The sequence below is a fragment of the Toxorhynchites rutilus genome, chromosome 1, assembly GCF_029784135.1.
Source record: "Toxorhynchites rutilus septentrionalis strain SRP chromosome 1, ASM2978413v1, whole genome shotgun sequence".
Lineage (NCBI taxonomy): Eukaryota > Metazoa > Arthropoda > Insecta > Diptera > Culicidae > Toxorhynchites > Toxorhynchites rutilus.
The window spans coordinates 118,637,690-118,651,425 of record NC_073744.1 but is presented as its reverse complement, the minus strand read 5'-3'; positions in this window follow the sequence as shown (position 1 = coordinate 118,651,425).

The window sequence follows — 13,736 nt, the reverse complement described above, 5'->3', positions numbered from 1 at the left end:
GCTTCCGCGTCGTCGGCTTCAATGCAGAGGATGGTTGAGATTCCACCGGGGGATGACAATGAATTGTAACTGAAAATTTTCACGTTAGCTGCTGGAGATTCTATGAGGACATTACGTCAGGATTACGCTACTGAAATGGCACCGTTCTCAAGATATACTTTATGGGGGGCGAGGGGCGGGCAGGACGGATACTTGTAATGAAATTCATTTCGGGAATTTTTTCATCAAAGAGAACACGTTATGGTTTCTGAATTAATTTCAAATGTCAAATTCACCCGAAAGTTACGACTTGATGTATTGATTGATTTGTGTTCTAGTGTACAGAAAGCGTAAGGTGATTCAATAAAGTAATGTATTATACCTTTGGATCGATAATAATTCATCGATTCATCAGGGGAGATGGTTCGAGTGTGCAGCTTATTATTATATCATTACTAGATGACCCGGCAAACTTCGTCTCGCCCCAAATTCATATTTCGTTATCACATCCACGATTTCTTACTAAGCGCACATTCATGGGTTCAGCAGCCCCAATGCGCTTAGAGAGGGGGTAGGTGTGTCGAACCATTATAGAAACGTTTCGTTTCCCCTAAAACCTCCACAAGCCAAATATGGCTCAATTTACTTGATTAGTTCTCGAGTTCTGCACAAATTTGTGTTTCATTTGTATAGGAGCCCCCCTCAAGAGAGGGGGGAGGAGTGTAGAACTACCAGAGAAACGCTTATCGATCCCTAAATCCTCTATATGCTAAGTTTGATTCAATTTGTTTGATTTGTTCACGAGTTGTTCATCAACTTCCCTCCCCCCTCTCTTTAGAGAGGGGAAAGGAGTGTCAAACCACCATAAAAGCATTCATTGCTTCCTGTGGAGGTTACATGCCAAATTTGGTTCCGTTTGCTTGATTAGTTTTCAAATTATGCATAAATGTATGCTTTATTTGTATGACAGTAACATACCCCTCCCCCCCTCAGAGAGTGTTTATTCACCATAGAAACGTTTCGTGTCCCATAAAACCTTCGCATGCCAAATTAGGTTTCATTTGCTTGATTAATTCTCGAGTAATGCAGCAATCTGTGTTTCATTTGTATGACAGCCCCTCCCTTAGAGAGGGGGGTGGAGAGTCTAGCCACCATAGAAAAATTTATTGCACCCTAAAACCTCCATATGACTAATTTGGTTTCATTTACTTGATTAATTCTCGAGTAATGCAGAAATTTGTGTTTCATTTATAAGATACATTTGTAAAGATACGTAACGTAACACTGTGTATATTTTCTTAAAACCGGCTAGAGACCGAACCTACAATTCAATTAGCAAATATACGGTATTCATAACTGCATCAATTTTACATTCCGGGACGAACAAGCACAATAGGATTGAGGTCTCTAAGTATAAACCTAAATTAAACCACCTAAGGTGAGATGTGACATTTCAATTTTCATGTAATTTTTAAGGCTTTTTCTTTCAAACGAAAGCATATGCTTCCTAATTATCCATTTCCCGACAAATCGAACATTTTCTAAAGCCTGTAAAGTACCAAAATGTTGCTAAAAAACAATGGAATAGAGGGTTGGGAGGATATTATTCGGTCCGACGGAAGAATATTCTCACAAGCAATCTCATTAGAATATTCGCTACACATACTAACCATCTCTTCCAGTTCCTCACAAACATTCACAATTGAAAATCTATATATATTTATATATATATATATATATATATATATATATATATATATATATATATATATATATATATATATATATATATATATATATATATATATATATATATATATATATATATATATATATATATATATATATATATATATATATATATATATATATATATATATATATATATATATATATATATGTATATTCCCGACAAATCGAACATTTTCTAAAGCCTGTAAAGTACCAAAATGTTGCTAAAAAACAATGGAATAGAGGGTTGGGAGGATATTATTCGGTCCGACGGAAGAATATTCTCACAAGCAATCTCATTAGAATATTCGCTACACATACTAATCATCTCTTCCAGTTCCTCCACATACGAAATTTTACAGGCCGCCTACACCTAAGGTTATTACGGACAAAAAATCATACAGATTTTCAATAATATTTGCTGAATTTATCGATATTCACAAACATTCACAATTGAAAATCTATATATATTTATATATATATATATATATATATATATATATATATATATATATATATATATATATATATATATATATATATATATATATATATATATATATATATATATATATATATATATATATATATATATATATATATATATATATATATATATACTAGCTAACCCGGCAAACTTCGTCCCGCCCATTTACTTGATTAATAATGCAGAAATTTGTGTTTTATTTGTATGGCAGCCACCCCTAAGAGAGGGGGGAGGGGTATCTAACCACCATAGAAACATTCATTGCACCCTACAGTTTCCATATGCCTAATTTGGTTTAATTTGCTTGATTAATTCTCGGGTAATGCTAAAATTCGTGTTTCATTTGTACGGCATCCCCTTCTAAGAGAGGGGGAAGGAGAATCTTAACACCATAGAAACATTTATTGCATCCTAAAACCTCCACATGCCAAATTTGGTTTCATTTGCTTGATTAAATCTCGAGTAATGCAGAAATTTGTGTTTCATTTGTATGGCAGCCCCCCCTTTGAGTGGGGGTAGGACTGTATAACCATCATAGAAACATTTATTGCACCCTAAAACTTTCACATGCCAACTTTGGTTTCGTTTGCTTGGTTAATTTCCGAGTAATGCAGTAATTTGTGTTTCATTTGTATGACAGCCCCCCCTTAGAGATGGGGGAGGGGTCTCAAAATATCACGAAAACCTTCCCCGGCCCCAAAAACCCCTACATACCAATTTTCATGTCGATCGGTTCAGTAGTTTCCGAGTCTATAAGAATCAGACAGACAGACAGACATCACTCCATTTTTATATATATAGATTTTTTTTTTTTTTGGATTTCTGTCTGTCTATCTGTCTGTCTGATTATTATATACTCGGAAACTACTGAACCGATCGACATTAAAATTGGTATGTAGGGGTTTTTGGGGTCGAGGAAGGTTCTTATGATATTTCTAGACAGGGGGAGCTGCAATACAAATGAAAAACAAATTTCTTCATTACTCGAGAATTAAACAAGCAAACGAAACTAAATTTGGCATGTGGAGGTTTTGGGGTGCAATAAATGTTTTTACGGTGGTTAGACAATCCATCCCTCTCTTTAAAGGGGGGGGGGGGGTCTGCCATACAAATGAAACACAAATTTCTGCGTAACTCGAGAATTACTCAAGCAAACTAAATCAAATTTGGCATGTGGAGGTTTTAGAGTGTAATAAATATTTTTACGGTGGTTAGACACTCCATCCCCCTCTTTAAGGGGGGGCTGCCATACAAATGAAACACAATTTTTTGCATAACTCGAGAACTAATCAAGCAAATGGAATAAAATTTGGCATGTGAATGTTTTAGGGTATAATAAATGTTTCTATGGTGGTCAGATACTCTACCTCTCTTCTAAAGGGAGGCTGCCAAACAAATTGAACATAAATTTCTGCATAACACGAGAACTAATTAAGCAAATGGAGCCAAATTTGGGATGTGAGGGTTTTTGGGTACGAAAAACGTTTCTATGATGGTATGACACCCCTCCCTTCTCTGGAATGGAGAGAGGGTTCCATAAAAGTAATACACATATTGGTATGTGGAGGTTTTAGGGTGCGATAAATGTTTCTATGATGGTTAGACTCTCCATCCCTCTATTTAAGGGGGGGGGGGCTGCCATACAGATGAAACGCAAATTTCTGCATTACTCGTGAATTAATCAAGCAAATGAAACCAAATTTGACATAGGGAGGTTTTAGGGTGCAATAAACGATTATATGGTAGTAAGATACTCCTCCCCCCTCTCTTAGGGGGGCTGCTATACAAATGAAACACAAATTTCTGCATTACTCGAGAATTAATCAAGCAAATGAAACTAAATTAGGCATACGGAGGTTTTAGGGTACAATAAATGTTTTTACGGTGGTTAGATACTCCACACCCCTCTCTAAAGGGGAGGGGGGGGTGGCTGTCATACAAATGAAACACAAATTTCTGCATAACTCGAAAACTAATTAAGCAAATGGAACCAAATTTGGCATGTGAAGATTTTAGGGAGCACGAAACGTTTTTATGGTGAATAGACATTCTTTCTCTCTCCCTTCCCCTCAAACATTTATTTCATGTAACGGTGAAACATGTTATTTGCAAGTGGTTGAAAAATCTTGAACGCGAATTGTGTATGAAAATAATCTGATATTATAATCATGAGTTTTGGTAGAAGTACTAGGAATTTTATAGTAAAAGGTGTGAACAGTTCTGCGATTGGACTCATGAACTTGCGCTTATTAAGAAAACGTGAATGTTTGAAGGTATTGATAACAAAAAACAAATTTCGGGCGGACGAATTTTGTCGGGTCAGCTAGTGTTATAATAAATTAAAAACCTTCCGTCTTCCAATGCAAATGAACTAAAATGCGCTGTGTTGATGTGTTGGTATTGATTCAGTAGAAAAAAATGTTCGTTGTGGCCAACGTACCATTTTTCGAACACTCCCGTTTCCCCGGCTGTTATTTTCCTGTAGGAAGCTCAAGCGAATCATTCCTGCCCTATATCACAAATTATGTTCTTTTATCAAACTCATAATGTGGAAAAGTTCACATATTTTTGTATTTTATGGGTTTTTTTTAATTAAAAAATTGAAAAAACACTTCCAAACATACTTGCTTTAAATCGAATTTATTACCCGATAAAGTTATAGGTATAAAATTGAATGAAATTGATGGGAAGTGGTAGCTAAGAAATTAAGCTATCTTTTGGTGCAAAAACATTACCATATGGTTGTTTTCCAAAGACATGAAATATGATCAAAGTTGCTGTTCGATTTTTTGAACGCTTGGCCTAAAATGGGTTAACGGTACTAATGGTGCGTTTCAGGTCCTCGTCAGAACCTAAGACAAGACCAGACAACTGGCTTCTTACTCTTCTTCGTCGTCCAAAAACGAAGCCATGACATGAAGATGCCAGAGCTGCCAAATATTATAAAATATCGGATTTTTCAAATTTCTATTTTAATGAATCGTAACATTTGGTTAGTGCGAATTCAATGATTATTGCATATTTTCAAATAGACAATCTCAAAAATATGCTTTAAAAGGATAAAATAAGTCTTTTAAATACCCATATCTATAATATAATCGTTTCCAAAACAAATTTGGGATTTTTTTTTAGCAAATAAATCTAATCTGACAACCGTTACAGCGTTATGCAGATTCTCATTGTCTGAACCAAAACATTCTATCTTATTATATGAGCAGGAATACAACCAAAACAACGTTAGGAAGCCATTTTATTCATACAAAACGTAATTCAAAAATAAAAATGAAGTGTAAAGCCTTAAATTGTGAGCGAAGGACGGATACTCATCCTGAGTATAAATTTTATCGGTTCCCTCAAGACAAAAATATTCGGAAAGAATGGATTCGATTTTGCGTGAACAGTGAATTAGAAGTTCCATTCTTTGAAATCAAATCAAGCACAAGAATATGTAGCGTAAGTATTAAAAACTAATTCTAAAACATATCCTAATACTAGTATATATACAGGCTCATTTTGTTGATGGGAAATACAATGAAAATGGAGTTACGAAAATTCCGACCTTAGCTGCATCCGCGAATGAGGAATGGGAAGAGATACAAAGTATTGAGAACAATTATGATTTGGTTGACGTATATGAAGGAGATAAACAACTACAGGAAGAAATATTTCGTTTGAAACATCAAATTTCCAAGCTGAAAAGGTAGTGTGTCAAACAATATGTTATTTTCTAATATTTTATATTGATGTAACCGTTAATAGAATTGTAAAACAATGGAAGAAAAAATGCGGATCTGGACCTCGAGAATTCGTGGAAAACAACCCTTGAAGAAACTTTTCAGAGAAGATCAAATTAAGCTATTAACAGGAGAGGTTAAAAAAGTGAAACGTTGGTCCAATGAAACGATTACGGAAAATTTACAAATTCGGTTTGCATGTCAAGGTGGATACGACAAGCTTATTCAAAAAGGCTTCCCGTTCCCATCCACGAGGACTCTACTACGCCAAATTGAAGGAGTTCGTTTCAGTCCTGGTATGTAATTATAATCATATGTCTCATCGCATGTTAATATATGAAATGATATTTTGTAGGTATTCTTGAAGATATATTCGAGCTACTACAACATAAAGTCTCCACAATGTCGGTTGAAGAAAAGGACTGCGGATTGGTTCTAGACGAAATGAGCATAGACGAGGCAAATGAGTTTTGCCAAAATACGAAGCAGTTTGTTGGAACAACAACGCTTCCTATGTCCCAAACTTTAGCCTGTAAAGCTTTGGTATTCATGCTAGTTGGAATCGCAGCGCGCTGGAAACAGGTGGTTGCTTTCGAGTACACCGGCAACTCTATACAAAAAGAGTTTTTGAAGAATGCTGTATTGTCTGCAGTTTCAAGAGCAGAGGGAATCAGTTTGCGTGTCCATTTTATAACAACAGATTCCGGGTCCGAAAACCAGCGCATGTGGAAGGATTTGGGGATCGATATTCGTCGCAAAAATGAGACATTAAATGCTGCGATACCTCATCCAAACGCTGAGAACAGAATGCTAGAGATCATACCCGATCCCGTACACGTATTTAAAAATACAGTACATGGCTGGTTGAACAATGTCTACCTGAAAGTTCCGGATTGGTATGTTCGTGAAAAAAAGCTAACATCCAATATTGTTCATCGAGACCATTTAACCACAATCGTGAACTCCGAAATAAACAACACGTTGCGGCTTTGTCACAGACTAACGGCCTCGGATGTGTGCTTTGACAACAGAACATCTTCAATAGATAAAATGAAAGTATGCAACGCAACAAAATATTGCAACAGGACGGTGGCTGCAGCATTGAAGTTTCATGCGGAAATACGAGAATTACCGGAGCTTCTTACTACCGCATGCTTCATAGAAGACTTTGCTCGATGGTTCGAGCTTATCAATAATAGGGCAGAAGAAAAAGTATTTTGTTTGAATGATCCTATGAAATATGACGAGGATATCGCTCATCTGAAGACCATGGTGCGGTTAATGTATGATCTCCAAGTAGGACACGGACATTGGAAACCATGGCAAACAAGTGTAATCGTTTGCACGAATGCAATTGTGAGGTTGACAGATCGGCTTTTGCATGAAGGACACCCACAAATATTTACATCGCGGTTCGTCCAAGATTGTCTGGAGAGTCTTTTCTCATTGATTCGTGCAAAGCAACGACGCCCAACTCCATTGCAATTCAGCAATAACTTGAAAATTGTGACTCTTTCGCAATACATGACCGTAGTACCGAATGCTTCGTATACAGCCGATACACAACAACATCTTATTGGATTGATAGATTTGCTATCAAAGCGGCGTGAAGAATGTTCAGCCCAGAAATTGATGGACAATGAAGCAGCATCGACATCATATCGAATTTCAGCTTCATCTAATTCTAGTGATAATGTGGATGATATGAATATTGAATTCGACTATGAGTACACCGTCGATGAAGCGAAAACTTTTCTCGACAGAACAGAACAAAATTCGTTGTTCTATATAGCTGGTTTCATCATCAAAAAAATTATTCAGCGGGAAAGAACATGTCAGCAGTGTAACAAGAGATTGGTAGTCAGCAAAACACAACCTAGATTGTATCAACCGTCTCTTTTTTCATATTTGCGAGCTACAGCTTCTAACTCTCCCATCTGCATAGTGAATGATGAGACTTTTAATTTCTTCTTAGCAATGGAAATTCTATTCCGAAATATGAAATCGCATTTGGAACCTAACGAAGCTGATTTGCCGAAGAAAATGGCAGGAGAAATGTATGTTTTGCCATCCACTTAATTCCATTGTGAAAAAACAAGGAATGACATTATAAAAAAATTTATATCTTTTCGTTTAAAAAGCGGAGAAAACAAAAAAACAAGGAAACGAAAATTTGATAGCAGGAGCATGGCATGGTAGAAATAAAATATATTAGTATCAGAAACCAAATAGATTATTATTAAACTAAACTTATGTCCATTTCCATTTTAGTGTTGTCCGAAAACTCATTTTTTCCACTTTTTCCCAAAAATGACTTTTTCAAAAAATCATAACTTTTGAACCTCTGAACCGATTCAGATGATCAATAAATCTAATTGAAGCCAATGAGGTAGATTTTTAATAGAAAAAATATTGAAAAAAGTATTGAACTTGGAAAGAGGGTTCTAGAGAGGTGTTTTTTTCGTTTTAGAGTCATTATTTTGTAAATTTAACATGTTTTAAGTCTTCGTTCAATATTCTTATGTGACTAGACTAGACCTATGCGACTAGAATCCTATCTTTCCGGTAAGTGTGATATTTTTTCAAAAAAGATTGGCTTATTGGCTTCAATTTAATATGTCGATCATCTCAATCAGTTCAGTGGTTCAAATGTAATAAATTTTTGCAAAAAATTATTTTTGGATAAGAGTGGAAAAATGATTTTACGGACGACCGGTTAACTTTGAAAAGTCACTCAAAAACACAAAAAAGCCTATCTGATATCGAGATATGTTATGTAATAAATCCTCAGCTTTCAAGAAAAAACATAAAATATAAAAACATAAACACAAAAAACATAAAAATAACAAAAAACAACTACAATCAATAGTTACGAAAACAAAATTCGATTTCTTGGCAAGCCTAATATTTTTCCAAAAAAGATTAATTGGCTTCAATTTGATATATCGATCATCTAAATCGGTTCAGTGATTCAAAAGTTATGAATTTTTAAAAAAGGCACTTTTAGGAAAAAGTTGAAAAAAATGATTTTTCGGACCACCCTAAAATAAGAAAAGGTCACCCTAACGAAAAAATAAAAAATACGGGTCTAATATTTTGCAATAAAGAAAGAAACTACCACTTTTCATGGAAATCTGAGGAGCACTATATCGGTTTGACATGAAATGGATGTATATATATATATATATATATATATATATATATATATATATATATATATATATATATATATATAAATTTTTCAATTCAATCAAAATATAGTAACAAAATAATTAGGTAAAACGTGTATACAATTCCTTCACATTTCCTCTAAACTAAGTATCGTAATATCAATTAAATTCATTTTTTTTCTAAATTCAATACAAACCCAACGTTATTTATTTTTATTGGCAACACTGGAAAAATCGACTTTGTTTACAAAATTTATCGAAATCGACCAATCAGAAATCAGAACGACTGACAGAAATTTGGTCCGTATCTGACAGAAATTTGGTCCGTAAAAGACCCCCTATTGTCTGATCTTATCTTAGGTCAGAACAATGTACTTTGTCGACCATAACTTGGAATGTATGACAAAATTTGTACAGTTCGTTCATTCTTGCTGGACACTGTACGTTACGATGCTTATTTTGAGTGATTTGATCTCTTCTTGAGGGTCGAATCTATGGTAAAATTTATCTTTTCCTATTAACCAATTGTCGTTCTTGGATTATAATATTATGTTGCAAAGCACAACACAATAGAAATATGATTAACTATGTTCATATTTCGAATAAACTTAACAATTACGATCGATTGAATTCAACCTCAAAATCGAGAGTCGAACATTATCATGTTCAATATTTTTCTTTCCAACTCGCTATGAGCCTTCCAATTGATGGATTTATCGCAAAATTTGTTCAATATCATTTAATTGTAATCTGCAACAATGCGTCGTGGATTCCATCGGATTCTGTAATTATATACACCTAGTATCGAAATAATATGTGCATTGTTATGAATTCTCAATAATCGCGCTGCTGGAAAAGTGGAAATTATAACACTATTGATGAATAATTTCCAGCTTATTTCCATTTGAAGCCTTTCGCATTTATTTATCGTTCAGAGGCTTGATGTTCATTTTAGAGTACTTGGTATGAGTGCTACGCATTCGCCATTGATGGCTTGTAAAATCAACCTGAAATGATAGGGAAACATGGTTACGATCAATTACCGAACAATACCCAAAGGTATTTACTTCGATTTTATGCGAGTTTAAGCATTTCATCAGTTCATAGCCTTTCGCAGTGGTAAATTAGCAACAGCAAACGGCGTGTTATGTTTGGGGGGCGAAAATTCGTCACATTAATGAAAAATAATCAATTCTAATGCGCCTTTAATGAATAACACGCTTCACAGTTACAAATTCTTATGCTTGACAAATATCCTAGTGAAAATTTCACAGGAAACACGTTTCAACACCAGTCTCGTTTATGACAAACTGTACGTTTTAAGCGGGCAATTATTCAACCTGGTGACACCCATTCACGGGAGGGAGGGTAAGGCCACGAAAAATTACCATCAAGATAAAAAGCCAGTGGCGCCCGGAAGCTCTTTATCTGTCATACGGCGAAGGAAGCTACTTGGGAGGTGATCATTGGTCAGTGATGCGCCCATTTGTAGTTTTCCTGTTCTTATTTTTTTATGCTGCTCATCGTGCATAAGCATCTCTTAAGAGAAACATTTGTTGCGCTAATTAGCCCCAGACCAGAGCAAGGTAAGGCAGGTAGCAGCGCCCGAAGACGACGACGAAGATGGCAGTCCCTCTTCACCTTTCTTCGAGGGTTCTGCATCCACTGTAGAATGTGATAAAAACGCCGTGTCGAGTCGTGCTGCCGGAGAGTAAACAATAAGGGAAATAAACCATATTTGTGATAAGCATCGTAAAAGCGGTGGATTATGTCATAATTCTCTTCACTTTGTTTTTATTTTATCGAGATATTCGTTCTAGCGGAATATCCAAATAATTTGAGGCCATCGCTTTCAATGTGCATTCATGATTTGTTCCCTAGTGGCAGGTTACGACACTATCATTCATGAAACTCAGTTTCAGAAGAATGAGAACAAAACATTTATGTCAAAATATTTAAAAGTAGCTATCACGATGTTAAGCATAACATTAAACACAATTCCCTCAAGCCACCAGATTTAGAAAAAGTGCTATTGATCACACCAGGATCCACAAAGTTGGACGATAATGCACCGAGTCACAAGTCACAACCAGTGTTGCTACATTTTTATATGTACCAGAGGGGTTAAAAATCTTTCTCATCTGTACTTTTTCTTCCAAAAATTCAAAAACATTCGTTGTAGGGAAAATTGTAGGGGAAATTTTTTTTTATTACCATGAAAAAATACTCATTTATTTACTACAAATACTAAATTTACATTTGCAAGTCGTTCGTGTGTTTGGTGATGCTAATACATAGTTTTTCAGAATCTAGATTGCATATTCATTAACATTTTCGAGCTGCAACCATGATGTTCAATTAAATACTTTGATTTCTAAATAGCGTTCATCTTATCATTATCGATTTCGAAGCTTATTATTGCTCTGATTATATTCAAAAAAGAATATGGATGGGTTATACCTATGATATAACCGCAAGGTTGACGTAGGACTGCCGTTGGCTTAGTAATCAATTGTATTTCTTCAATTAGCAATAATCCCACCTCGGATGTTCCTCATTGGGTACGATATCGCCGTTGCGTAGTGCTATCTTTTGTGTATTGGTTAAATTATTGATTAAAATAGTAAATGAATGAAACTATTTACGATTTCAATTGCAAACAAATCTCAATTTAAGTCAATTCATGCATTATGTAAGTAGTTATCGCAGTTATTAACATTAGTTATCAATAGTTATCAACATTTTTAAACATTTTTTCAAAATCATGTTCGATTGAGCTGAAATTTTGCACAGCTCATTTTTTGGACCAATAAACAAAATGTACACGGTCGGTTCTTTAAATTCGATAATCATTATTTTCCATATCTTCATCGCCTCTCAGGCAATGGTCGATTTTCGGCCAAAAATTTTTTTTCGAGATGACACCAGATCTCGACGTTTCATTCAGGATTGGAGGATTTTTGAGGATCAAAAAATTAAAGCTCTGAGTGCTTTGAGGCACCCCTAAATCATGTCCGATCGAGCTGAAACTTTGCACAGATCATTTTTTGGGCCAATAAACAAAATGTACATGGTCGGTTTTTAAATTCGATGTTGAAATTTTTCCCATACATCCATTGCCACCCTAATGGACATATAGTGGGGGTAATATGGACAGGTTTGTAATATATGAAGCGTAGAGATTTATCGATCGTGAGAGGAATAATTTTATTCAACCAAGGTTGGAGCTCATCACGAATGTCCGTTAAATGAAGAAAAAATTGAATTAATCCACCTAGAAATGATATCGGGCTTATCAGTAGTATAAACGGACATATTCTCTTCTATTTTGCTTTTGGTTCCAGTCAGCTTCTATTTGTGTATACAAACAACGAAAGCACGAACCGCGGAATATCCAAATAATTTGAGGCCATCGCTTTCAATGTGCATTCATGATTTGTTCCCTAGTGGCAGGTTACGACACTATCATTCATGAAACTCAGTTTCAGAAGAATGAGAACAAAACATTTATGTCAAAATATTTAAAAGTAGCTATCACGATGTTAAGCATAACATTAAACACAATTCCCTCAAGCCACCAGATTTAGAAAAAGTGCTATTGATCACACCAGGATCCACAAAGTTGGACGATAATGCACCGAGTCACAAGTCACAACCAGTGTTGCTACATTTTTATATGTACCAGAGGGGTTAAAAATCTTTCTCATCTGTACTTTTTCTTCCAAAAATTCAAAAACATTCGTTGTAGGGAAAATTGTAGGGGAAATTTTTTTTTATTACCATGAAAAAATACTCATTTATTTACTACAAATACTAAATTTACATTTGCAAGTCGTTCGTGTGTTTGGTGATGCTAATACATAGTTTTTCAGAATCTAGATTGCATATTCATTAACATTTTCGAGCTGCAACCATGATGTTCAATTAAATACTTTGATTTCTAAATAGCGTTCATCTTATCATTATCGATTTCGAAGCTTATTATTGCTCTGATTATATTCAAAAAAGAATATGGATGGGTTATACCTATGATATAACCGCAAGGTTGACGTAGGACTGCCGTTGGCTTAGTAATCAATTGTATTTCTTCAATTAGCAATAATCCCACCTCGGATGTTCCTCATTGGGTACGATATCGCCGTTGCGTAGTGCTATCTTTTGTGTATTGGTTAAATTATTGATTAAAATAGTAAATGAATGAAACTATTTACGATTTCAATTGCAAACAAATCTCAATTTAAGTCAATTCATGCATTATGTAAGTAGTTATCGCAGTTATTAACATTAGTTATCAATAGTTATCAACATTTTTAAACATTTTTTCAAAATCATGTTCGATTGAGCTGAAATTTTGCACAGCTCATTTTTTGGACCAATAAACAAAATGTACACGGTCGGTTCTTTAAATTCGATAATCATTATTTTCCATATCTTCATCGCCTCTCAGGCAATGGTCGATTTTCGGCCAAAAATTTTTTTTCGAGATGACACCAGATCTCGACGTTTCATTCAGGATTGGAGGATTTTTGAGGATCAAAAAATTAAAGCTCTGAGTGCTTTGAGGCACCCCTAAATCATGTCCGATCGAGCTGAAACTTTGCACAGATCATTTTTTGGGCCAATAAACAAAATGTA